The sequence below is a fragment of the Thalassophryne amazonica genome, chromosome 8, assembly GCF_902500255.1.
Source record: "Thalassophryne amazonica chromosome 8, fThaAma1.1, whole genome shotgun sequence".
Classification (NCBI taxonomy): Eukaryota; Metazoa; Chordata; class Actinopteri; order Batrachoidiformes; family Batrachoididae; genus Thalassophryne; species Thalassophryne amazonica.
The window spans coordinates 42,645,113-42,671,089 of record NC_047110.1 but is presented as its reverse complement, the minus strand read 5'-3'; the positions used below and the strand labels follow the sequence as shown (position 1 = coordinate 42,671,089).

The 25,977-nt window shown below is 40.4% G+C and overlaps 1 protein-coding gene across 2 annotated transcripts in view; it reads right to left on the bottom strand.

Annotated features, from left to right (window-relative positions):
* Positions 1 to 16,932, bottom strand: part of plxnb2b (plexin b2b) — a 391,971-nt gene extending 375,039 nt beyond the window's left edge. For both annotated transcript variants that reach the window (XM_034176072.1, XM_034176073.1), the window contains exon 1: positions 16,547 to 16,932. The gene's annotated coding sequence lies outside the window, so the exon portion shown is untranslated. The remainder of the gene's footprint in view (positions 1 to 16,546) is intronic.
* Positions 16,933 to 25,977: the final 9,045 nt, after the last annotated feature.

Genomic DNA, 25,977 nt, shown 5'->3' with positions numbered 1-25,977 from the left:
TTAGTTAAGCAGTTGTCACACCGTGATGATTTAGCCCGTGTATGCCCACAGCCCCATTCAGACAGAGAGGTCCAGGTCGATATGATACGGGTCAGAACGGTTAAGTCTGGGTTCACTTGAGCTTCCACCACCAGCAGAATCGTTTTGTTTGGCAGGCAGAACATGTAGCTGTTGACATGCACTTCATCAAGCGCACGTGCGCTGTCACTCAGCCTTGCCTCTCCTACACAGAGGCCAAACAGTTTACGGAGGCCAAAAGTTTAGTATTTTTTTAAATTTCATTTTTGTCTTGGTGAATCATGGGATTTGTTTTCATCTTGTGCAGAATGTTGAATAATCGAATGATGCCTGTGGTAGATGCTGACGTGAATCAATGAGGTACTCTTTCAACTTTTAAAATAACTTAATTTTCTTGTGTCAGAGAATACGACAGTCTGCACTTAAAACTCTTAATCAGGCAAACAAAATGTTATTTTGTGATGGCTAGGCTAGCAACTACAAATAAACATGGCAGCAAAAGTTTCTTCCTTCTTTCTGTGGTAAACAGTTCATCTGGCAAAGCCTGACTGATACTGATATTGAGAATTAAAAAAAAAAATTATATGCATATGGGGATAAAGAAAATGTCTTTAAATAAAACATCTCACTGGAACATCCTCCCTTTAATTTTTAATGCATTACACAAAAATACTAATGATTGCATCAATTTTTTGTGATTTTCCCTGGTTCCTAAAACTTCATTGGGGAAAGTAAAACACCTAAAACCATCACAACTTGCATTGCAACTTAAGGTGCCACATCATCATGAAATACCAAGACATTGCAGCAACATATAAAAATTTAAGTCAACTCTCCTCCATACAACCAATGCATCAATTTTGCTAATCCATGAGAAGATGCCAATGCTGGATAAATACATTACCTGACAGAAAGGCAAGACTTAAACTTATAACTTTCAAAGCTGGGTATAGTTAATTTTTGTTGCTGTTAATAGCACATACAAGGATAATCTTTTAGTGAGAGCATGCAAATAAAATTAGTTTTAATTTAGTGATGCATCAAGTTGAGAGAGTTTGTTTCATCCATTTAATCTAAACAATTTACTGTCGGTAAGACAGAAATATTGCATGGTGTCAGACAGAACCGTGTTTACATCTTCCCGATGACTGATAATTGAGCACACAGGCATCCCAGTCTATGTTTGGATTGGGATTCATCCAAACTGTGGGGGAAATCTACTTTACAGTGAGGAAAATAAGTATTTGAACACCCTGCAATTTTGCAAGTTCTCCCATTTAGAAATCATGGAGGGGTCTGAAATTTTCATCTTAAGCCCCTTTCACACCAGGGGTGCTCCCGGATGCTCCCAGTTGCGCTGTGCGTCATTATGACAACACCGCGTGGAAGCAACTCAGTGCTGAGACAATGCAGCTCGGCGCCACAACAGCGCGAGGGCGCAAAGGAGGAAGCAAGTCGGGCGCCGAAAAATTAAACCTGTTTAATTTTTTTGGCGTCCTGTGTTCAACGCAGAAAGGAAGTGGTTCCAGCGCAAGTCGGGGCAAAGAGGCGTTACCCGGCGTGACTCAGAAGCCAATTTATGATTCCTGCTGTGTTCCACTGTTCCCGCAGTATAAATCACGCAGGATTGTTTTTATACCGTGTACTTAATGCAGTAAAAACTACACGCTGAAGAAAAAAGAAAAAAATGCAGACTGATTGCCAGAAATATCCAGTAAAAAGTCCGGACATCTCTAGTCCACTCATGGACGTTCATTCACGCGCGCATATGTGAACAATTAAAAGAAAAAAAAGTCTGGCTGCAGGCAATTAGTTCCTTGTTCTTTTCTCAAACTCTCACATCACAAAAAAATGACATAAGTCCTGAGACAGGACATGTCAACATCAAGTACAACTCCAGACATCTCCACATTTGCTTGACGGTCCATTCGCGCGCACGCATCTCGCAGTCAAAGGAGGAAAGAAAAGAAAAAAAATGTCTGTAGGCAGTTAGTTCCTTTCTCTGCTCAAACTCTCTCATCACAGTTAAAAAAGGACATAAGTCCAGGACATGTCAACATCAAGTAGAACTCCAGACACCTGCACATTTGCTTAAGGACGGTCCGTGCGTGCGCACATCTCACGGTCAAGGGAGGAAACAAACTATAACAGAACTCAGAGCGCAGCCCTGCAGCTCAGCACAACAAGTAGAAGAGAAGTCAGAGTGCACAGTCTGGCTGCAGACAGACTGTGCACTCTGACTTCTCTGTGCAGAGAACCTGCAGGCTGCGTTCTCACCTCCTCTCTGCCCCCTGCTGCGTGCACCTGACAGAAATTCCTGCGTCATGACGCCACAGGGAGCAACTGGGAGCAGCCCCGATGTGAAAGAGACTTTAGGTGCATGTCCACTGTGAGAGACATAATCTAAAAAAAAAAAAAAAAGCCGGAAATCACAATGTATTCTTTTTTAATAATTTGTTACTGCTGCAAATAACTATTTGAAAAATCAAAACTGTGAAAATCAATGTTAATATTTGGTACAGTAACCTTTGTTTGCAATTACAGAGGTCAAACGTTTCATGTAATTTTTCACCAAGTTTACCCACACTGCAGCAGGGATTGTGGTCCACTCCTCCATACAGATCTTCTCTAGCTCTTTCAGGTTTGGATTTCAGCTCCCTCCAAAGATTTTCTATTGAGTTCAGGTCTGGAGACTGGCCAGGCCACTCCAGGACATTGAAATGCTTCTTACGGAGCCCCTCCTTAGTTACCCTGGCTGTGTGTTTGGGGTCACTGTCATGCTGGAAGACCCAGCCATGACCCATCTTCAATGCTCTTACTGAGGGAAGGAGGTTGTTTGCCAAAATCTCACAATACATGACCCCATCCATCCTCCCTTCAATACGGTGCAGTCATCCTGTCCCTTTTGCAGAAGAGCACCCCCAGAGTATGATGTTTCCACCCCCATGCTTCACGGTTGGGATGGTTTTCTTGAGGTTGTTCTCATCCTCTAAACATGGTAAGTGGAGTTGATTCCAAAATGCTCTATTCTGGTCTCATCTGACCACATGACCTTCTCCCATGCCTCCTCTGGATCATACAGATGGTCACTGGTGAACTTCAAACGGTCCTGGACATGTGCTGGCTTGAGCAGGGGGACCTTGCTGCCCTGCAGGATATTAAACCATGACAGCATCATGTGTTACTAATGTAATCTTTGTGACTGTGGTCCCAGCTCTCTTCAGGTCATTGACCAGGTCCTCCTGTGTAGTTCTAAGCTTTCTCAGAATCATCCTTACCCCACAAAGTGAGATCTTGCATGGAATTCCAGACCGAGGGAGATTGACAGTCATCTCGTGTTTCTTCCACTTTCTAATAAATAATCATAACAGTCTTCTACCAAGCTGCTTGCCTGTTGTTCTGTCGTCCATCCCAGCCTTGTGCAGGTCTACAGTTTTGTCCCTGGTGTCCTTAGACAGCTCTTTGATCTTGGATATGGTGGACAGGTTGGAGTGTGATTGACTGAGTGTGTAAACAGGTGTCTTTTATACAGGTAACAAGTTCAAACAGGTGCAATTAATACAGGTAAAGAGTGCAGAATAAGAGGACTTCGTAAAGAAAAATTAACAAGTCTGTGTGAGCCAGAATTCTTGCTGGTTGGTAGGTATTCAAATACTTATTTGCAGCAGTAACATACAAATAAATTATTTAAAAAAAAAAAAAAATCATACATTGTGATTTCCGGATTTTTTTTTTTTTTTTTTAGATCATGTCTCTCACAGTGGACATGCACGTAAGATGAAAATTTCAGACCCCTCCGTGATTTCTAAGTGGGAGAACTTGCAAAACCGCAGGGTGTTCAAATACTTATTTTCCTCACTGTATATCTGCAATTGGCCACACATGCTTTCTAAATATCTGTATCAGCTATTGAAAAATCCATACTGGTGTGAAGTTCTGCCTGGCCTATGCTACTGACATGAAGCAAGTTGTTTTCCTCATGCAATTTTATTTTTAAAAAATGGCTCACTGCTCAAGTTCCATTAGGAGATATCTTAAAGACAGTAGTGCAGTGATGTCACAGCAATGCTGGGGTTTTTTTTCTAAACCAGGAAATAGGGGCAGCACCCCTCCCCCCCTTGTTTTGACTGAACACCCCATTGCCAAAATGCCCCCCCCCCAAAGTGATAGTCCTAGCATTCAGTCTTCCCCTCTGCGATTGATTCTTCTATAAATACATAACATTGATACTAGGAAATAGCAAGCCCCTTTGAATTAAACAGCATACTTTTTTCCAAATACTAAAAATGTGGCAAAATAACCGTAAGAATGCATAAACATGTCCTACTTCACTCAGCTTCCATGCCCTGCTGTTGTTGTTCTGGTCCTTCAAGAAGCCTCAGAATGCCCCATTTTGATGTCAAATTTTCAAAAGCTCTGCACCAATGAAAGGCAGGGAGGGCCCTCCTTCCGCACCATCACCCACTTGGTTGCATCTGGAGTCACCCCCTTGCTAAATTTACCTTGAAAAACCCCTGCATGCGAAGGATTTTGGGACAACTATAATGATAAGTAATTGCCTACTGATTCTGTTATTTCAAGGAACGTTTTATGCTGGGCTGCATTTGTATTAAGCGTTTTTTTTGTAACCCCTGGCAATAATTATGGAATCACCGGCCTCAGAGGATGTTCATCCAGTTGTTTAATTTTGTAGAAAAAAAGCAGATCACAGACATGACACAAAACTAAAGTCATTTCAAATGGCAACTTTCTGGCTTTAAGAAACACTATAAGAAATCAAGAAAAAAAAGATTGTGGCAGTCAGTAACGGTTACTTTTTTAGACCAAGCAGAGGAAAAGAAAAATATGGACTCACTCAATTCTGAGGAATAAATTATGGAATCACCCTGTAAATTTTCATCCCCAAAACTAACACCTACATCAAATCAGATCTGCTCGTTGACACTGACCCTATGCCATGACATTGACCCTATGTGTCTTTTTGCAAGGAATGTTTTCACAGTTTTTGCTCTATGGCAAGATGCATTATCATCGTGAAAAATGATTTCATCATCCCCAAACATCCTTTCAATTGTCCAAAATATCAACGTAAACTTGTGCATTTATTGATGATGTAATGACAGCCATCTCCCCAGTGCCTTTACCTGACGTGCAGCCCCATATCATCAATGACTGTGGAAATTTACATGTTCTCTTCAGGCAGTCATCTTTATAAATCCCATTGGAACGGCACCAAACAAAAGTTCCAGCATCATCGCCTTGTCCAATGCAGATTTGAGATTCATCACTGAATATGACTTTCATCCAGTCATCCACAGTCCACGATTGCTTTTCCTTAGCCCATTGTAACCTTGTTTTTTCTGTTTAGGTGTTAATGATGGCTTTTCGTTTAGCTTTTCTGTATGTAAATCCCATTTCCTTTAGGCGGTTTCTTACAGTTCGGTCACAGACGTTGACTCCAGTTTCCTCCCATTCATTCCTCATTTGTTTTGTTGTGCATTTTTCGATTTTTGAGACATATTGCTTTAAGTTTTCTGTCTTGATGCTTTGATGTCTTCCCTGGTCTACCAGTATGTTTGCCTTTAACAACCTTCCCATGTTGTTTGTATTTGGTCCAGAGTTTAGACACAGCTGACTGTGAACAACCAACATCTTTTGCAACATTGCGTGATGATTTACTCTCTTTTAAGAGTTTGATAATCCTCTCCTTTGTTTCAATTGACATCTCTTGTGTTGGAGCCATGATTCATGTCAGTCCACTTGGTGCAACAGCTCTCCAAGGTGTGATCACTCCTTTTTAGATGCATACTAACGAGCAGATCTGATTTGATGCAGGTGTTAGTTTTTGGGATGAAAATTTACAGGGTGATTCCATAATTTATTCCTCAGAATTGAGTGAGTCCATATTTTTATCCTCTGCTTGGTCTAAAAAAGTAACCGTTACTGACTGCCACAATCTTTTTTTCTTGATTTCTTATAGTGTTTCTTAAAGCCAGAAAGTTGCCATTTGAAATGACTTTAGTTTTGTGTCATGTCTGTGATCTGCTGTTTTTCTACAAAATTAAACAACTGAATGAACATCCTCCGAGGCCGGTGATTCCATATTTATTGCCAGGGGTTGTAATACCGACACTTTCTCCTTCAAAGTCTCCCTCATTATTCTAGAATGATTCTGTCCATTGATTTTCTAAACTGCTTAGTCCTGTTAGTGGTCACGGAGGAACTGGAGCCTGTAGAGGCTTTGCATTTCAATTCAATTTCAATTTATTCCATTTATACAGCACCAAATCACAAAAAGGCTGCCTCAAGGCGCTTCACACAAGGTCTAACCTTACCAACCCTAGACCAAGCACACAGGCAACAGTGGTAAGGAAAAACTCCCTCTGACAATAATGAGGAAGAAACCGCAAGCAGAGCAGACACAAAGAGGTGACCCACTGCTTAGGCCATTCTAACAATTACAAGGTTTGCAAAGTTTTACAAAGCTGAAGAAACAGAAGACCAAACAACATAATAATATAAAGAAGATGAGAAGGCCACACATGGTCACGTGACCTCATCGCAACAGCAACTATGTCGACATGACACCAGGCAGGTGTGTACAGTAACCACTACATACAAAGTAACAATAATGTATGCAAACTGTTTACCAGCTCTCTAAGAAATAGGTCTGTACAATGAGACTGTCATGCAAAGAAATGGTTTTTAATGCCAAAGTGAATATAATATTATTATTTGCAAAACATTGCATACTATCAATTACTGATGTTTATTTACTGATAAATATGATAAGACGGTAACCTAAAAGCTTTTAACAAAGTCTAACAATTAAATGACACAGCTGCTATAAAGTTTAAATGGTCCCTATTTATTAAAAGTGAAAGCTAATTAAACATAAGATATGCTTACCTGATAGCATGAATGATCTGCTCAACACTAGATAGAGAGGAACTTTGACTCTGTATAAATAAAGGCTTTGCATGGTAACATGTTTGTGAGCCATATATCTCACCTCTGCCGCAATGATTCTCTAGTTTGATGTCCCTTGCGTTTGATTACTAAAAGGACACTGAACAAACATAGGGTTTTGTCTCTCCCAGAGTGGCTAGAGAGGCCAACAACACAGCAAACCTAACCACAGCTTTCACATGCTGCTATTCCACTAATGTTTCTATACACACCTGCTGCTCTCATGGCAGTGTAGTTACTGTTGCGATGGGGTCATATGAGCATGCAAAGCCTTTATATACTCTGGACAGGTCAATCTTTCACAAACACATCCACACTCACGCCTACGCTCAATTTAATCAGCAGTTCACCTAACCTACATGTCTTTGGAGGTGGGAGGAAGCTGGAGCTGAAGCCTTCCAGAATAAGTCATTCTTTCCAAATAGAGTGATTCAAGTTACATGGGTAAAATCAGTGTATTTTTCCAAATTCCAAAAATAAAATAAAATAAAAAAATAAATAAATGATGGCAATGTCAGTTTTTTCCCCCAATATCCAATTGTTAGTTTTATTCAATTCCAGGTATGTCCACTTCATGCTACCAGGGCACCAAGCTGTTAATGGGTACCAGCCTGTTCTGTCGAGATGAGCTGCCCTGTCAAATCGATATCCCCATAGCACAAATCAACAGTTACGTGTGCCAAGCTGAGCTCCCTGTCATCCAGCAAAAATATCCTGCTTTAAAAGACAGCGTGTACATGTACGTGCAAATGTTTACTTTTTTAAATTGAAAAAGACACTTATTACTGCATTTTTATGTCAAGACAAACTTAAGTGGGTTTTCTTTGGTAGTGGAGCTCATCTCGGCGGGTGACTGTGTCCCGTCGAGATGAGCTCCACTGCGCAATTGCACAAGCACACCTCATCCATCAAGTTGAATTCACCCACCAACGAAAAGTAGAAAACCCACATAAGTTTTGTCTTTACATAAAAATACAGTAATGTGTCTTTTCAATTTCAAAAAAAGTAAAGACTTGCATGTACACACACTGTCTTTCAAGCCGAATATTGTCATTACATGATGGGAAGCTCATCGCGACAAGGAAATGCACATGCATAGTAAAGAGAGGTAGATAAATTCTATGGGGGGAGGTGTTACAGTCCGGAGTAGAGAAAACTGCACATGTGCAGTGGAGATTCTCTCAACGGGTAGGTCATCTCGTCAGGACACCAGCCTTCATTGCGACGTTAGACTCATCAGCTTCATGCCACAGAAACCAGAGATAAACACTGTCCAAATAGGCCCACATCCCTGAAAACAATTTACTTAATGTTCTGAAAGTACTTTTCCCTGTGTGATCACAGCTCATTCAAGAATATGTCAAACAATCTACTCAGACAGTGTGCAACAGGACTCCAGTGTTAATAATAATAAAACACTATCCGTAATTAGTCTATTGGCTCTCTATCTGCTCAACTGAGCTCAAGTGCACAGAAAAAGCAAAAAACCTCAAAAAGTTCAAAGTTACACTGAAACTGTATTCAAGAGCTTCTCCCAACTTCTGTGATATGACGTATCCAAAAGCAGCAGGATTTTATGCAAGCTGCAATTTAATCGGGTACGTGAAAGTGGTCCAGACTTGGTGAACACAGAACTCTATGGAGAGGGAAAGCAAACTGTTTTCAACAATGAACGAGCAATTGTTCTTCTACCCACATCAACTGTAGCACAATGGAAACAATGACTTTGTCAACTGACATCCAAAGACACACCACTGTCAGACAAAAGGACTCTGTATTTGCTAGAAAGCTGGTAGAACTGACATTGCAAAGCATGGGTACAATTTTAGAGAACAGATTTGAACTGTCAGATGACCAATCACATAAGATTTAAATAAATATTGTATTAAAAAAATAAAGAGGCTTATCAAAATATATTCTACTGTTTACATAAGAAGAGAAAGGCATTCTGAACCTCACCTACACTTCATTTAAAATTAGGCCACTGGGTATTGCTAAGGCTTTGCGTCCATCCATCTGTCTGTGCTCAGCATAAGTCCAGTTCTATTACTGCCAGGGTCTTCAAATTCACAGGGAACATTCTTGGGACACAGACCTTGGACAAGTTCAAAAATGGCTAACCTTGACCTATTTTAAGAGGTCAAAAGGTCACATTATGCTTCCTATTTTTATGCAATGAATCATGCAAATCCGCTTTTTGTTGGGGGGTGACAGCCAAATCAGAGTTGACATCACTGGATGGTCTCTCTCTTGCTGCCGAAACCATTGCGTTCCTGTATAAATCTAACATGTTTCTCATACATTATGTAAAAGATAGCAAGAAATAAACACTTCTAAACCTGAAAACGCTGTTTTTGTAACCTGATGAAGCCTCTAGACTGAATTACAAGCCATCTCACGGATGTCAGCATGCACACGCAGTCAAAGGTAGCTTCCAGTCTTTTCAAAAGTTCACATATGCTCACACACACAAACTCCTGCAGATGCCAATGAAAGGTACATGCTCATACGATCGAGGGTATTTTAGCATTGCGTTATATTTTAACATATGATTCCCAGCTGCACAGCATTCCAGCGTGGACACAAAATTAAAAACTTTAGCTGATTTTTCTTTTCAGCATTAGTTGGAGCTTCAGGGGTGTGAGGTGTAAAATAAAAGCACGGTTTCGCTGGAGCAACAGGACAAAGCACAAAATAGCTGCCAAACAAACAGTTTGGGACAAAGCCATGATGTCCAAAGGCAAGGGTGGCAGCTGTAAAACCCAGAGGAGATTAAATCTGAAACCCACCTCAGCATGACGCCCCTTCATCATCGGCTAATCCTCAAACATGAAAAGACGGGCTAATCTGAAGGAAATCTCTATTCCCCAGATTCTTCAAACGTCTAATGCCAGGCTGACACGCCCTACACACAGTGGTCCAAGCTGCCCTAACAACCACGTGTACTTTAGATAAGAATGAGGTACAAGGTACTGAATAACACATCATAGGTATGTGGCTCACACTCAGTTTAGGTCCAATAACTACAAATTCCATTCAAAAGAAACGATAACAACCACACAGTCTTACTTTAAGACAACAGAGACCAATTATAACCATGTCTGTTGCTTTGAGTAGGGACAGGAGAAAAAGGAAACCACACAACTGAGTATGAGCCACTTGAAATTATTCCATGTACACTGTACTGAGGTTGTTTTGCATCGGTGTCGTGCTGCATTTAACTGAAACAATCCTTCAAATGGTGATGCAGGCACCAAATTTGGCACAAATACTCTACGGCCCAGTTACACGCCACACGATGATTCCTGAACAAAGGGAAAAAGAAAAAAAAGTCGCAATTCGTTGAGAAAAGGTGGATGAAAGAGCTTTATTGCCAAACAGCCTGCGAAGCAAGAGCGCAAAAGGGACGAAAGAGGAACTAAACAAAACCGAACCTAATGAAATCGACGCCTTAAACAAAACGCGCCTGGAGCCACAGCTGGAGCAGTGTGTGTCTGCATCTCTGAGTTCCAGGACTCAGCGCTGGGGTGAAGCTCATAGCGCCTGAGTCCTGGAGAAACTGCAAACAGAAGCTGTGGAGATCTTTGCACACGTCAGTGGACCCACCTGCTTTGGTACCTCTTCCACAACAAAAGAGGGATCATCTTGGTCATTATCAGAATCCACACTGTGCGCTCCGTCTTGCTCCAATTAAAAAAAAAAAAAAAAAACCCTCTGGTGTGCCGTGGTCACTGCTCTATCACTGAATTATGTTCAAAGCCATATATATTGATTTATAACAGAAAACTGTCAAATGGGGGAATAAACATAAATGTAAATATGATTGAATATATCAGAACAGTAAATTGATCAGTCCATGTGAATGCGCAATGACTCCCTATGTGCGGTAATTTCCACCAGCTGCAGCTGATCCACAACGTGAATTCTGACTTCCAGAACAGCTCTTTATATAATCATTTTGAATCATCTACCTGTTGGCACATGTACATAAGGGCTGGATTCTCATTCCTACACTCATATTGTTATATTTAATAAGCGCACACAGCAGCTGCTGCTGCTGCTAATGCTGCATTCAAGTACCGTTTGAAATTTCACAACTTTGTTGTTTAAAATTCAGCAGTTGCTGAATTTGAAATAACAAAGTGAGCAAAATAATTAACTGTATCCACACAAAAGATTAATTCTGACCTATATAACTTACGAAGACAAAACTTAACTTATGAAGTTAACTTACGAACTTAACTTACGAAGACAAAACATATCTGTTTTGTCTTAGTAAGTTGTCATATTTTCAAGTGGACAGGACAATAATGACCCTATTTTATAAATCTTGTATTGAATCGGTTTTAAATGTTTCGATGATGTGCTGGTACGGAAATCTCAGCATTAAAGCAAGGACGCCACTTCACAACATTGTAGAATTGTGCAGCAAGCTTTTGGGGGGCCCAGCAGACCTCACTGTCTGACTTATTTTCCAGACAGGTGAGGAGGAAGGCTCAGAGAATTTTATCTGATCTGGCTCACCCTCTCCATGGTGAATTTTGTTATTTGCCATCTGGAGCGAGGCTTAGGTTTCCTACAGTGAGGAGTAACAGATATAAGCATTCCTTTGTACCTGTGGCTATCTCTGTTCTGAATGCTGACCGGAGGAGAGAAGCAGATACATAGGGTTGATGGCAAATCGTGTTAGGTAACTCGGTTCCTTTTCCATCGATCCAGGTCTGTACTGTGTCCCCCTTGTGTACTGAATGTTTGGTGTGTTTTTGCTTTTTTCTTTTTATTCTGTGCTTTTCTGTATACCCATTGCTGTACAGCTCGTTGCTCCTTTGGAGACACTGAATAAATAAAGTGAAAGTGAAAGTATATAAGGTGCCTGAGCCCATTGTAGCTGACCCCCGACCCAGATAAAAAAATCCAAGCAAACAGACAGTTTGCCCTGTAATTTCCGACAGTACATGAACGCAGCAGCAGCCTCAGTGCTCACAAACCGGCTTCTGCACTGTGTGAAAACATTCAGCCGGTCAAATGAAGTCAAACTAAACAATAAGGTTACAAAAACTAAACAAATGATTAAAAAACATCAAGAACGACAGCAAAACGAAACACGGACGAATTGAGGTTTTTGTTGCCCTTCGTTCAAATTTTTCAACAGTTTAAAAATCCTGACGAAGCGCCAGCTGCAGGAACGAAGCTGCGCGAAGGTTAAACGACGCCGACGAAAGTCCAGATTTCTTGTTTCGCTAGGGCTTTGTTGCTCTTTGTTTAAGTGCCGTGTGACTGGGCCATTAGACATTACTCTTTTGAAAAAAAAAACAACTGGCCACTTGAATTTTCAATAGATGGCCAGGTAGGGGTCAATTGAGGATTTACACAGGGGTCAAAATTTAAAAATGTTCCAATCATATTGAAAATTACACCACATTATTTGCCTGATCATAAATATTTCAAAAAGGTACAGTTTGGACTCTCTGTGGCTGAATGTTATGGAGTTATGGGGTAAAAAACAGCAAGAATGATTACAAAGGTCAATTTCAGTTTGTACAGGAATCAAAAGTTAAAGTTGCTCCAAGTTTGGCCAAAAAAAAAAAAAAAAAAAAAAGTGGTGCAAATTATTGGTTGAGCTAATAGGATTAATAAATGAAATAGTTTTGACTCTGTTGAATGTTAGGTCTCTAAAGTAAAGGTCAAACAGTGTTGACACATGGGAGGTGATGTCTAGTGGTTAAGGCGTTGGGCTTGAGACCAGAAGATCCTCGGTTCAAATCCCAGCCTGACTGGAAATTCACTAAGGGCATTTGAGCAAGGTCTTTAATCCTCTATTGCTCCCGGTGTGTGGTGAGCACCTTGTATGGCAGTACCCTCACATCGGGGTGAATGTGAGGCATTATTTATAAAGCACTTTGAGTGTCTGATGCAGATGGAAAAGCGCTATATAAATGCAGTCCATTTACCATTTTTATTTGATGCCTATTGGATTCTGTGACATATCTTCCCCCGTAACATAACTAAGCATGACATGTTGCAAACTATTCCTTTTAAAAATCTTATTAACTCAACCAATAATTTGCATCACGTTTTTACCAAAATTGAAGTACGTAACTGTAACTTTTGACCCTTGTACAAACTGACGTGGACCTTTGTCACCATTCTTGCTGTTTTTAACCGCATAACATTTAGTCACAGAGAGTCCAAACTGTATGTTTTTGGAATCTTTATGTTCAAACAAATAATGTGTGATGTCTAAGGAGTATTTGTGCTGAATTTGGTGCTTGCATCAACATTTGAAGGATTCCTCTGTAAATATTGTGTTATCTGCTGCACTATTTGGTAGGCTGAACACAGGAAGCATGAGATTGCTTGTTGCTTATCATAATTATGGTTTTAGTTCCCAAACGAACATGACAGACATCAGTAATCCAATCCAGAAGAAACAAAAAATGACTGGGAGAGGAGTTCAAATTCAGGTGACCTAAAAAAAATACTATAAAATGACATGCATGGTTAGAGGAAACAATACGGTTTAAACGAGAACACTATGCTTCATGATGCATCCAGGATCAGGATGAACCCTAAACATGCAACAGAGTTAATATATCAGCTCACTATCCAATCATACAGTCGTGCCATTTCTCAGTTGGTTTCAGACTATTTTCATGGATCTAAAAATGCCAGATCTCACCACAAAGTTTTCTTTCCAAAGCCAGCGGTTTTCATAAATGAGCTGCCTATGACTGAGTCTCATGGACATGCCCACTTTGTCTGTCTTGTATTACAGGGTGCAAGTTTGTATTCAGCTTCTGGGATTGTTGCAGAATCCCGAAACACTAACATGACCTGAATGAGAAATGTCTTGTATTCACCAGACCCGAAAACAACATCTACGATGAAGAAGCGCAGGACGCCTGTCTTTTTCACCCTCGCGGGGAGCAGGAGCAAACATTCATCACCACTCTTCTCTGCACAGATAAGGTGTCTCTATTTATTCAGTGGGAGAGATAAAGCGTTGAATGAAGCATTGTGGGTAAGAGGCAGAAGAAAAAAAAAAAAAAGGGAACCAGGGAAAGGACAAGAAGCCAGCTTGATCTGACTTCTTGCGTCCGTGTGGGAACTTGCAAATACTGGAAACTCACAATTATTCAGTAAGGTGTCTGGAGGATGACCTTCTGTTCTAAACCCCTCCAGGTCACCACCACCAACAGCCATCTTTCCTGTCTGCACATGTTCCTGCTGCCTGCACTAATCCATTTCCACTAAGACTGTTTGCATAATGTTATTTAGTAGGAATAATCCCCAGGAGACGGGGCACCCCGTGTACAGTAGTGTGCAAAAGGGATGGCAAACAGCAGGGTTTAGAATAAAAGCACAATTTAGAAAGACAACAAGCAATACAGTGGTCTGGTTGAGGGCTGTGCCAGGGACTGAGACACAGACTGTGAGCTGCACAGGAGATTCAAAAGGGCCATGAATAGTGGTTCTGTCTCCTTGTTTTCCATCAGACAAAAACACACACAGAACAAGAAGAAAAAATAAAAAAAGCACACACAAAGACAAGGCAGTGCTCACTACTTCTGTTCTTTCAGCTGCTGATGTACAACCTACCGTCCAGAGGTGAGGAACACAGTTCATACGACCATTTCTCACTGAAATTGCCTGTGTATAAGGACAGGCGGTTGCTTGTGAGGAGACTGCCGCAGATGCCACGGCTGAAATGCTCCTGAGATCAATGCATGATTTAAGGAAGAAGTGTAGAACGCAGCTGTTCACAATGAAAGGAGTAAGCGATCAACAGAAGGAGGGGGAAACTATTCCGACAATCAATTGGATTGTTTAGCTCACTCATCTGGGAAAAACTACAAACTTTGATTTCAGTTATGTGTTTTTTAGTTTTCGGCATTCCCTTCACTTCATGGCATTTTAGATACTAAATGATTAATCAAGCCATTGTAAAAATGATAAACAGATCAATCAATAATGGAAATAACCATTATGTGCAGCCCAAGTACAAGTCATGAATAAATCATGCACTGAAGCATTCTGATTAAACATTACAGTACTACAGATAGGAAGTACTGGTGTAGTCTAGACCCACAAAGGCTTCCGTTTAGATATATCTCTATACAACTTTCCATTTACATATGTAATATTCAGTTCTTACAGACAACCATTTAGCTGCAAGCCATTCAATGGCTACAGTGATTATCTTCCAACCAAAGTATCAAAGGTTCAAATCCTAGTTACTTTTGATTGGGTGTTAATATAAAGACAGGTTTACTTTTGATTTTTGTTTTCCTAACTTCAAAGTTGCTTTGGGCAAACGCATTTGTCAAATACATGCATAAATATAATTACAGATTATGTTAGTCATTATGCAAATTAGGTGGTTTTCTTTTGGCTGCTTCAGGCTTTTTATTCTGGGTCACCACAGCAGATCCTGCATGGGCATGTTGATTTGGCACAGGTTTTACACCAGATGCCCTTCTTAACGCAACTCCGGATGTACTTGAAGATTAAGGCACAGGTGGCTTCTTGTTGGGAGACAAGAGCACTGCCACTGTGCCCCCTGGCACAGCTGCAAAATAGGTGCAGTGAAGTATTGGACCCACTGTGTATGTGTGTGCTGCACAGCATATGAAGGCGGACAAACACGGAATAGTTTGCGCTTCAGAATTTGTGAACTATTTCTGGGAGGGCTTCGGAACAAGGCTCTAAATCTGATGTCTCAAAAGCAAAGCACTATTGTAATGCAAGTGAGTTCATGTTTAGGGTTAGTTTAAGGTTAAAATTTTCTTAAATGTATTTAAAAAGTCTGGAAATTCAAACAATTCTTCCACATCTGCACAGCGGCTTTGCACTCTTCCAGAAGTCTTGCGCAGTAGCAGTATTCCGATATGATCCGGGTCTAATTCTGAAGTTTTCCACCTTCACATGTGTAACCGGATGTACCGAAACAATAGTCGGTATGCAAAAAATGTACATGCACGGACCTGAAGAAACAGCATGGCTTCTAGACTTTACCAGAGCTCAAACAGTTGATAATGTGGTGGCACAACAGAAACGAAGTGCTACTTACAGATCAATATAGTCTACAGAAACTGGAAAGCTTATCAAAGGTGAACAAGTATTTTTAATTGACTTAAGATTTAAGAATGCTCGACAAACAAAAGTCGTTTTTGTGTCAAATTAATGCGGACATTTATTGCTATTTTATAACACATTGCAAGATTAACCGACAATGTAAACACTTTCAACCATAAACTAGACGGCACCCCAAAATTATTCTGACACTACTGACCACTACTAAAAAATAAATAAATAAGATACAGGCTACTGCTGAAACATTAAAGCAGCTTTCGTTTCGCTTTGTGTTTTTTTCACAACACTACATCAAAGCGTCACTTTGCTGAAATCTTCTTAGGTTTCAGCAAAGTGACGCTCGCACGCGCCGTGGAAAGCAAAACTTCTCGTGTCTCGGGGACTGAACCAGGTTTGTGTGGTTCGAACCCGACGACAAAAAAAAAAAAAAAAAAAACAGAAAGAAAACTGCTTCCCCGGAACTCACCTTGGATTTAAAACAACGAAGCGAGGAGTTTCACCACCGCGAACAGTCCAGACAGTGAAAAACCTCCGTCAGCAAGTTGACATTTTGCTGCCCTCGGCTCGTGAGAGTTCCTCAGAAAGGCACTACTCCTCCGGGGAAAAACAAAAAATTCTCAGGTCCTGTCGGTGAAACGAGACACAGACAACCTACACAGCTCGACCAAAAAAGAAGGAAAAAGAAACCCAACAGAAGAGCGCGGCGCGCTATCTGGGACTTTTTCTCCACGCCCAGGTTGCTGAGTCACATGGTCAATTCAGGTGTGTGTATGTGTGCGCGCGCGTTTCCTGGAGCTGCTGGCGCGCATCGCACCTGTCGGAATCCACGTAAACACACGGCGCGCGACAGCGCTCCCAAAGATGGCACGAGCGAGCGGGAACGAAGACGAGTGATCCCCCTCCCACTCCGCGCGCATCTCCAGCAACACAGCGCCGAGGAGACTGAAGACAAAAAACAACAACAACAATAAAATCGCTTCAAGCACACAAAGAGAAAGCGAACAAGTTGTTGCTGTTGGTCCAAGCGCCAAAATATTCCTGCGAGTGGTGAGCGGCTGCGCCTCTGTCGCGCGGAGCCCGGAACCAGCGGGAGTCTTTGGGGCTCAGGGGCGGCTCCAGTATTTTAAGCGCTGTGGTGGGGAAACACAAGAAAGAAAACTGTTGTTCCTATTAAATATGCTTTGTTGAAAAATATCTTCAGTGGTGTCTGCTTGTTTGCTACCAAGGTTAGGACTCACCATGCTAATGGGGAAGATCCATTGTAGTTTGTCCATTCTTTACTTTGGAACTTTAAATTTTGGCAAAAAATGGGGGGGGGGGGGGAAGACCACAATGGAAATAAGCATCCATCTTTTTTAGAAGCTTTATTGTGTTTATTATTGGTGATAGATACATATATACATATGTACATAACATATAAATAAATATATATGTACATATATATTTTATTTGCTGATATTATTTATTTGATGTTAGATACATATCTATCACCAATTAGATATCTATACATATATATTTTATTTGTAATTTTATTGCTAAAATAGAAGACTAATTCAAGTAATCATACCAACCCCATTTTTTGTGGGTTTATATATATATATATATATATATCATGTCAGTCTTAAACTAGTTGATGGATTTTCAGTGAAACTTCACTCAGGAGGTAGCATACTATATAAAGATGTGCACAAAGGAAAATTATGTCTTTGAGAGAAGATTATTCACAGTCTTTCATAACTGAAAATCCTGCTAAACTCACTCACTCATCTTCAACTTCAATAAAGGGTCACCGTAGGCTGGAGCCTATCCCAGCAGTCATAGGGGGTGACGCAGGGTGTACTCTGGACAGGACACCAGTCTGCCGGGTCAGTCTGTGGGTTTTCTATGGGCACCCCAGTTTCCTCCCACAATCAAAACATGATTATTTAGGGTCTGCTCCTTTCTCTGACCCTGACCAAGGCAGCGTCTCTATATCTGGAGTTAGTGGCTGGGCACTGGACTGCGGCTGGTAGTTGGATTGTGTCTAACTGTAATTAGGAAGGGTTAAATGCAAAGCACAAATTTCATTGTATGCATGTACAATGACAACAAAGGCCCCTTTTCTTCTTTTTCTTCTTCTTTTGACATCATAAGCAGAACTCCTCCAACTCTGGTTTGTGGATTGCAGTGATGGCATGCCATATGAAGATGTGCATGAAGAAAAGTAATTCCAGTCCAGTGTCTTCAAGGGGAGTAAATTGGAATTTTTTTAAATACATCATAATGTTTTTGCCAAGTGTATGTATAAACAGACCCATCAAGCTCTTCAGTACAGCGGTTCACCACATTTTACCCTGCAATTTAGTTGGATATGCACGGGATTAACAGTCCCTGAGTGGGTCTGCAAAATTTTCAACTGCAACTTTGTAGAAACTACTGCATATGCAGCTCTGAAATTTAGAAATTATGGTACATATAGGTGTTGACCAGTGAGCCTCATATTTTGAGCAATGTTGGCATCTTAAAACAAAGCCAGACAGATCAGTTTCTTCTGAAGCCTTATTTTCAGCATGCACCCCAACATGTCTGGGACTGAAGGTCAAAAGTCAAGTTCAAAATGTTTTTGCTGCAGTGGTAGGTCACTGAGGTTAAGGTCAATGTCAACAATTAACCACAAAGGTCAAGTATCAGAGGAGAAGTTACATCTCAAGGTATTTTGTGATAAAAAATTGGTTTCCTTTTTACTATATAATTCAGTGAAGACCCTGTTTCTTTAAAGGTACTTTTGTTTTTTCTTAACACATTTGGTCTGACCTTCATCAAGGATATAAATGATTCAACATTATCTATCTATCTGTCTGTCTGTCTATATAGCAATCCTCTATACCACTTCATCATAAAGCTATATAACTGGTGATGCAAAACCTCAAAACTTGCATGATGCACAATTTCTCCAATCTCAGCCACACATACCCAATGAGTTTCAGTTCAGAGTCTCCAAATCTGTTTCTCACTTGTTTTATACTACACCTAATTTCTAAGTGCCTTTGGATAGCAATGTCTGCTCAAGGTGTGAATGTAAATGTGTGTGCATGTGCGTGTGTGTGGGTGAGTGGGAAGGGGGGCCACATCTGCGGATTTCCACTAAATAGCCTCCATAATTTTGAAGTACTGCCCAGGTGCAACCAAACAGCTGTGTCACCACTGACTCGCTAATGATTCACATTTTTAGCATTTCACCATACCTGTGTGTTTGTGTGGATGGGGGTGGGGGACCATATGACAAAATGATCTAAGTGAAAATGACTCCACAGCACACCCAAATATGCATTCCTTTTCTGAAGATGCTATATTTACATGTTTGTCTGTTGGGTGTTGGGAATTAATCCATTTCTTAATATATATATATATATATATATATATATATATATATATATATATATATATATATATATATATATATATATACACACACACACACACACACAGTGGGACCAAAAAGTATTTAGTCAGAGAGGTCTGTAATTTTCAACATAGGTACACTTCAACAGGGAGAGACAAAATGAGAAAAAAAAATCCAGGAAATCACACTATAGGATTTTTAAAGAATTTATTTGTAAATTATGGTGGAAAATAAGTATTTGGTCAATAACAAAAGTTCAACTCAATAGTCTTCAATAATCCTTGTTGGCAATGACAGAGGTCAAACGTTCCCTGTAAGTCTTCACCAGGTTTGCACACACTGTAGCTGGTATTTTGGCCCATTCCTCCATGCAGATCTCCTCTAGAGCAGTGATGTTTCGGGGTTGTCGCTGGGCAACATGGACTTTCAACTCCCTCAAAAAATTTTCTATGGGGTTGACGTCTGGAGACTGGCTTGGCCACTCCAGGACCTTGAAATGCTTTTTACGGAGCCACTCCTTTGTTGCCCGAGCGGTGTGTTTGGGATCATTGTCATGCTGGAAGACCCAGCCATGTTGCATCTTCAATGCTCTCACTGATGGAAGGAGATTTTGGCTTATAATCTCACGATACATGGCCAAGTTCATTCTTCCCTTAACATGGATCAGTCGTCCTGTCCTCTTTGCAGAAAAACAGCCCCAAAGCCTAATGTTTCCACCCCCATGCTTTACAGTAGATATGGTGTTCTGTGGATGCAACTCAGCATTCTTCTTCCTCCAAACACGATGAGTTGAGTTTTTACCAAAATGTTCTATTTTGGTTTCATCTGACCACATGATATGCTCCCAATCCTCTTCTGGGTCATCCATATGCTCTCTGGTAAACTTCAGACGGGCCTGGACATGTACTGGCTTAAGCAGTGGGACACGCCTGGCACTGCAGGATTTGAGTTCCTCTCTGTGTAGTGTGTAGCCTTTGTTACTTTGGTCCCAGTTCTCTGCAGGTAATTCATCAGGTCCCTCCGTGTATTCTGGGATTTTTGTTCACCGTTCTCATGATCATTTTGACCCCACGGGATGACATCTTGTGTGGAGCCCCAGATCGAGGGAGATTATCAATGGTCTTGTATGTCTTCCATTTTCTTACAATGCTCCCACAGTTGATTTATTCACACCAGCGTCCTCGACTTGTAGATTCACTCTTCCCAGCCTGGTGCACATCTACAGTTTTCTTCCTGGTGTCCTTCGACAGCTGCCAAACAGGTGCCATTAATACAGGTAACAGGTGGAGGACAGAAGAGCTTCTTAAAGGAGTTACAGGTCTGTGAGAGCCAGAAATCTTGCTTGTTTGTGGGTGACCAAATACTTACTTTCCACCATAATTTACAAATTATTAATTTAAAAATCCTACAGTGTGATTTTCTGGATTTTTTTTTCTCATTTTGTCTCTCATAATTGAGCTGTACCTATGTTGAAAATTACAGACCTCTCTCATCTTCCTAAGTAGGAGAACTTGCACAATCAGGGGCTGACTAATACTTTTTGGCCCCACTGTATATTATATATATATATATATATAGAGAGAGAGAGAGAGAGAGAGAGAGAGAGAGAGAGAGAGAGAGAGAGAGAGAGTATATAATACCCACAAGCTAAAATCTTACTCAATACTTAGTGTGAAATATTACTGAAAGTAGTAGCTCATTTATATGATATTTAGCTCTGTTTAACTATGTATGCCTTTTACAAAATGTGCATTAGTTGTCATTGTAAGACAAATTAGAGCTGCTTTTGTTCCAGCCTGGCTGTTGAATAGTTAATCACATTTGCAGCTGTTTAGTCTATATAAGCTTTAGGAAGCATAATAGTTCTTTAGTGCTTATTGAACCTGGAACAAGCTTTAAATCAGTTGTGTATTCTGATCTTTTCTTGCAGTTAACAGCTAAAACGTACATACTTTTTTCAACTGTGGGGCATATGTAAGTACTACTCAAGTGTGATGAGCTTCATCATCACTCGACAACTATATGAATAGTTCACAAAGTGGCTGTTGATATGGTACCATATTCATTTTTCACAAGGCTATTCATAAGGCATCCAATAACACACCAGTGTGACCGTACAGCATCCACTTAAAAACAGCCATGATTATGAGGTCAATAGGGTCATTGTTACATTGAAGCTGTACAGGAGACAACTGATGAATTTCAAGTTCAAAACGTAGAGTAGTTTAAATAACTAGCAATGGATGCCTTACTAATAGCAATTTGTCATTTGTGTACAGGACTGTGTCACTGACAATAGAGAGTAGTTTATTGTCGTATTGGAGCCTGGTATTATTTAACTCTGCACTTTGATACCTTGAGCTCGGTGGTCACGTCATAGCCTGTTGTGCGCCTGGGTGTCAGCGGTGTGAGTGATTTATGGGCATGCAAATTAAGCTGCGTGTTTGGGGGGATGTGCTGCCTTTTGCCCAGTGGGGGTCTGGAACGGAGATCAGGAACATCTTGGGAGGGACGGGTGCGAGTTGGCCCCTAACCGCTGACACATTCTCGAAGCTGGCTCAGGTCCTCACATTGACTGATGAGATCAAGGAGAAAGTAGGCCAACCCAGACAAGTGTCAGGCAAACACACACCCAGAGACAGCGAGAGAGACAAACACGCACCGATGGCAAACAGAGCCGGGAGAGAGGTGAGTGGCAGGGAAGAGCAGAGCAGGCCTTGCTTTTGGATTCGAGTTCAATACGTCCAAACCTGTTTGTCTAAAAAGTAATGAGACTGCTGAGTGTTGGAACATGCAAACCCAAGGGATGCTGCTCGCCAACAAAGGCCAAATCAAAGCTCTGGAACTCTCTCAAGTGGAACAGAAGTTCACTTAGTTCTACAAGACTGCCTTATTTTGATGACATTTTGATCAATGCGCCTACACCTGCCCGCAGCTTTCCTCTATGCTGCCTGAATAGTGATGATGTGTTATCGTCATGACGTCAAACACTATCATTCGTCATGCAGTGCTCCCCTGTTTTGTGCACACTGAGCATTTTCTGATACAATCTAATTTATGACATGGCATTTCACTTATCCATAATAATGCCTTGGTCACCTCGCTTTTAGGTTCATAGTTCAATTCATGTGCCATGTGGATAGACTGCCCTCTATTGGTTGCAGGTTGAATTGTGTAATTAAAATGCAAGTTCACGGAATATAACTGACATAATATGGTGTGCTGTTGTTTGACATGTAACAGAGTATTAAACTCCTGTGCTTTACTCTGTGGAGTGCACATTTACAAAATAACATCAATATTTTATCATGAAATTAATTCCAATGCAACAGCACAACAAAGAGCAGCTTCAGGATTTTCCACCTTGTTGGGCCATCATTTGTCTTACAGACATTCAGTTTAATATTGAGTGCAGGTATATTATATTATACTGAATTACTCTGTTTTTTTGTTCCTGTTATTGCACACAGCCCCTCCAGACCTGGTGTGATTGTTCATGTTATGACATTAAGCCCGTGCCTTTTCCCTCACTTCTACATGTATTACAACACATAACCTAAATTCATTCTGACCAGGATGATTTAGTTTTTACTGACATGTCCTGTAAGCAATTACTTTTAACTTTCCAAAACGAATTACAATCAGGTCCATAACTATTTGGACAGTAACAACATACCGCCACCAATGGAGTTGAAATCAAACAATTAAGATGTGCTCAAAGTGGACACATTTACAACCCCTGGCAAAAATTATGGAATCACCGGCCTCGGAGGATGTTCATTCAGTTGTTTAATTTTGTAGAAAAAAAAGCAGATCACAGACATGACACAAAACTAAAGTCATTTGAAATGGCAACTTTCTGGCTTTAAGAAACACTATAAGAAATCAAGAAAAAAAGATTGTGGCAGTCAGTAACGGTTACTTTTTAGACCAAGCAGAGGTAAAAAATATGGAATCACTTAATTCTGAGGAAAAAATTATGGAATCACCCTGTAAATTTTCATCCCCCAAATTAACACCTGCATCAAATCAGATCTGCTCATTGACATTGACTCTATGTGTCTTTTTGCAAGGAATGTTTTTGCAGTTTTTGCTCTATGGCAAGATGCATTATCATCTTGAAAAATGATTTCATCATCCCCAAACATCCTTTCAATTGTCCAAAATATCAACATAAACATGTGCATTTATTGATGATGTAATGACAGCCATCTCCCCAGTGCCTTTACCTGACATGCAGCCCCATATCATCAATGACTGTGGAAATTTACATGTTCTCTTCAGGCAGTCATCTTTATAAATCTCATTGGAACGGCACCAAACAAAAGTTCCAGCATCATCACCTTGCCCAATGCAGATTCGAGATTCATCACTGAATATGACTTTCATCCAGTCATCCACAGTCCACAATTGCTTTTCCTTAGCCCATTGTAACCTTGTTTTTTTCTGTTTAGGTGTTAATGATGCCTTTCGTTTAGCTTTTCTGTATGTAAATCCCATTTCCTTTAGGCGGTTTCTTACAGTTCGGTCACAGACGTTGACTCCAGTTTCCTCCCATTCGTTCCTCATTTGTTTTGTTGTACATTTTTCGATTTTTGAGACATATTGCTTTAAGTTTTCTGTCTTGACACTTTGATGTCTTCCTTGGTCTACCAGTATGTTTGCCTTTAACAACCTTCCCATGTTGTTTGTATTTGGTCCAGAGTTTAGACACAGCTGACTGTGAACAACCTTTCACAGTCTTCTTTTGCAACATTGCGTGATGATTTACTCTCTTTTAAGAGTTTGATAATCCTCTCCTTTGTTTCAATTGACATCTCTCGTGTTGGAGCCATGATTCATGTCAGTCCACTTGGTGCAACAGCTCTCCAAGGTGTGTTCACTCCTTTTTAGATGCAGACTAACGAGCAGATCTGATATGATGCAGGTGTTAGTTTTGGGGATGAAAATTTACAGGGTGATTCCATAATTGTTTCCTCAGAATTGAGTGATTCCATATTTTTTTCCTCTGCTTGGTCTAAAAAAGTAACCGTTACTGACTGCCACAATCTTTTTTTTCTTGATTTCTTATAGTGTTTCTTAAAGCCAGAAAGTTGCCATTTGAAATGACTTTAGTTTTGTGTCATGTCTGTGATTTGCTTTTTTTTCTACAAAATTAAACAACTGAATGAACATCCTCCCAGGCCGGTGATTCCATAATTTTTGCCAGGGGTTGTAGCTTGAATTCAATGGGTTTAACAAAAATATCACCCATTTAGGAATTAATTTCATTTTTATACACAGACCCTCCATTTTGGAAACCATGAGAGTAATTGGAAATGAGGATTACTGTCAATACAAATAATCACTTTGACAGACAGTTTTCTTTTGACAAGCCAGGGGATGGATACATGAACATTTCCAAGTCACTGAATATGTCTTGGAGTTAATTTACATCAATCATTAAGAAATGCAAACTGTAATTCTGAGTGGAATATGGAGGAAGAAGTAATGTGATTTAATGTACTTCTTCCATCTATCAGATGTTCAGTCAGTGTTTTACATTTTTTTTTAGATTTTCTCTCTCTCTCTCACACACACACACACACACACACACACACACACACACACACACACACACACACACACACACACACACACACACACACACACACACACACACACACACACACACACACACAGTATTACTATTTGGAGCACTCATTTGTTCACTGGGAGCAACTTGGAGATACGTAAGGGCACCTTAGTGGTCTTAATGAGAGTAACACTAGTACTTGTTCTTTCACTTTCAACACCCACACGTCCCTGTCAGGACAAGGGATTGAACCTGGCACCTGCCGGTCCTAAGGGCACTTCCTTAACTTTTAATGCTCTTAAGGAGTCTTCATAAAAGAATGGATTTGCAGCAAATAGAAGATTTTCACAGATGTAGCCATAATATGTCATTTGATAAATAACATACTCCATTTAGTCTTGGCGTTCGTACAAAATGCACAGGCGGACCTTCTCGGAAGCGACACTGCAAACAGCATGTTGAGCTCATGTTCTGTGTGCTGACAGTTAGACAGACCACCTGCAGGAAAGGTCCAGGGATTATTAAATTATTCTTCCCATGGGAGTGCCAGTAACTACAGCCAGGTCAATAAGTATTTGGATAGTGACACAATTTTTGGTAAATTTTCTTCTATATGTGCCACCACATTGGAACTGAAATGAAACAATCGAGATGTGCTTGTAGCGTAGACTTTTGGCTTTAATTCAAGAGATATAACAAAAAATATCCACCATTTACGGTAGGAATGGCAACCATTTTTATACACATTCCCTTTATTTTCAGAGGCCATAAGTAATTGGACAAACTAAATAAAGGTTATTTTTAATGCAAAACATCACATTTACTGCCAAAGTCAAGTAAATAGATACATGAACAAATGCCACTGAATGTGTCTTGGACTTAATTTACATCAATCATTAAGAAATAGAAACAGCTATGGTACTATATTGTAAGTCTGCAC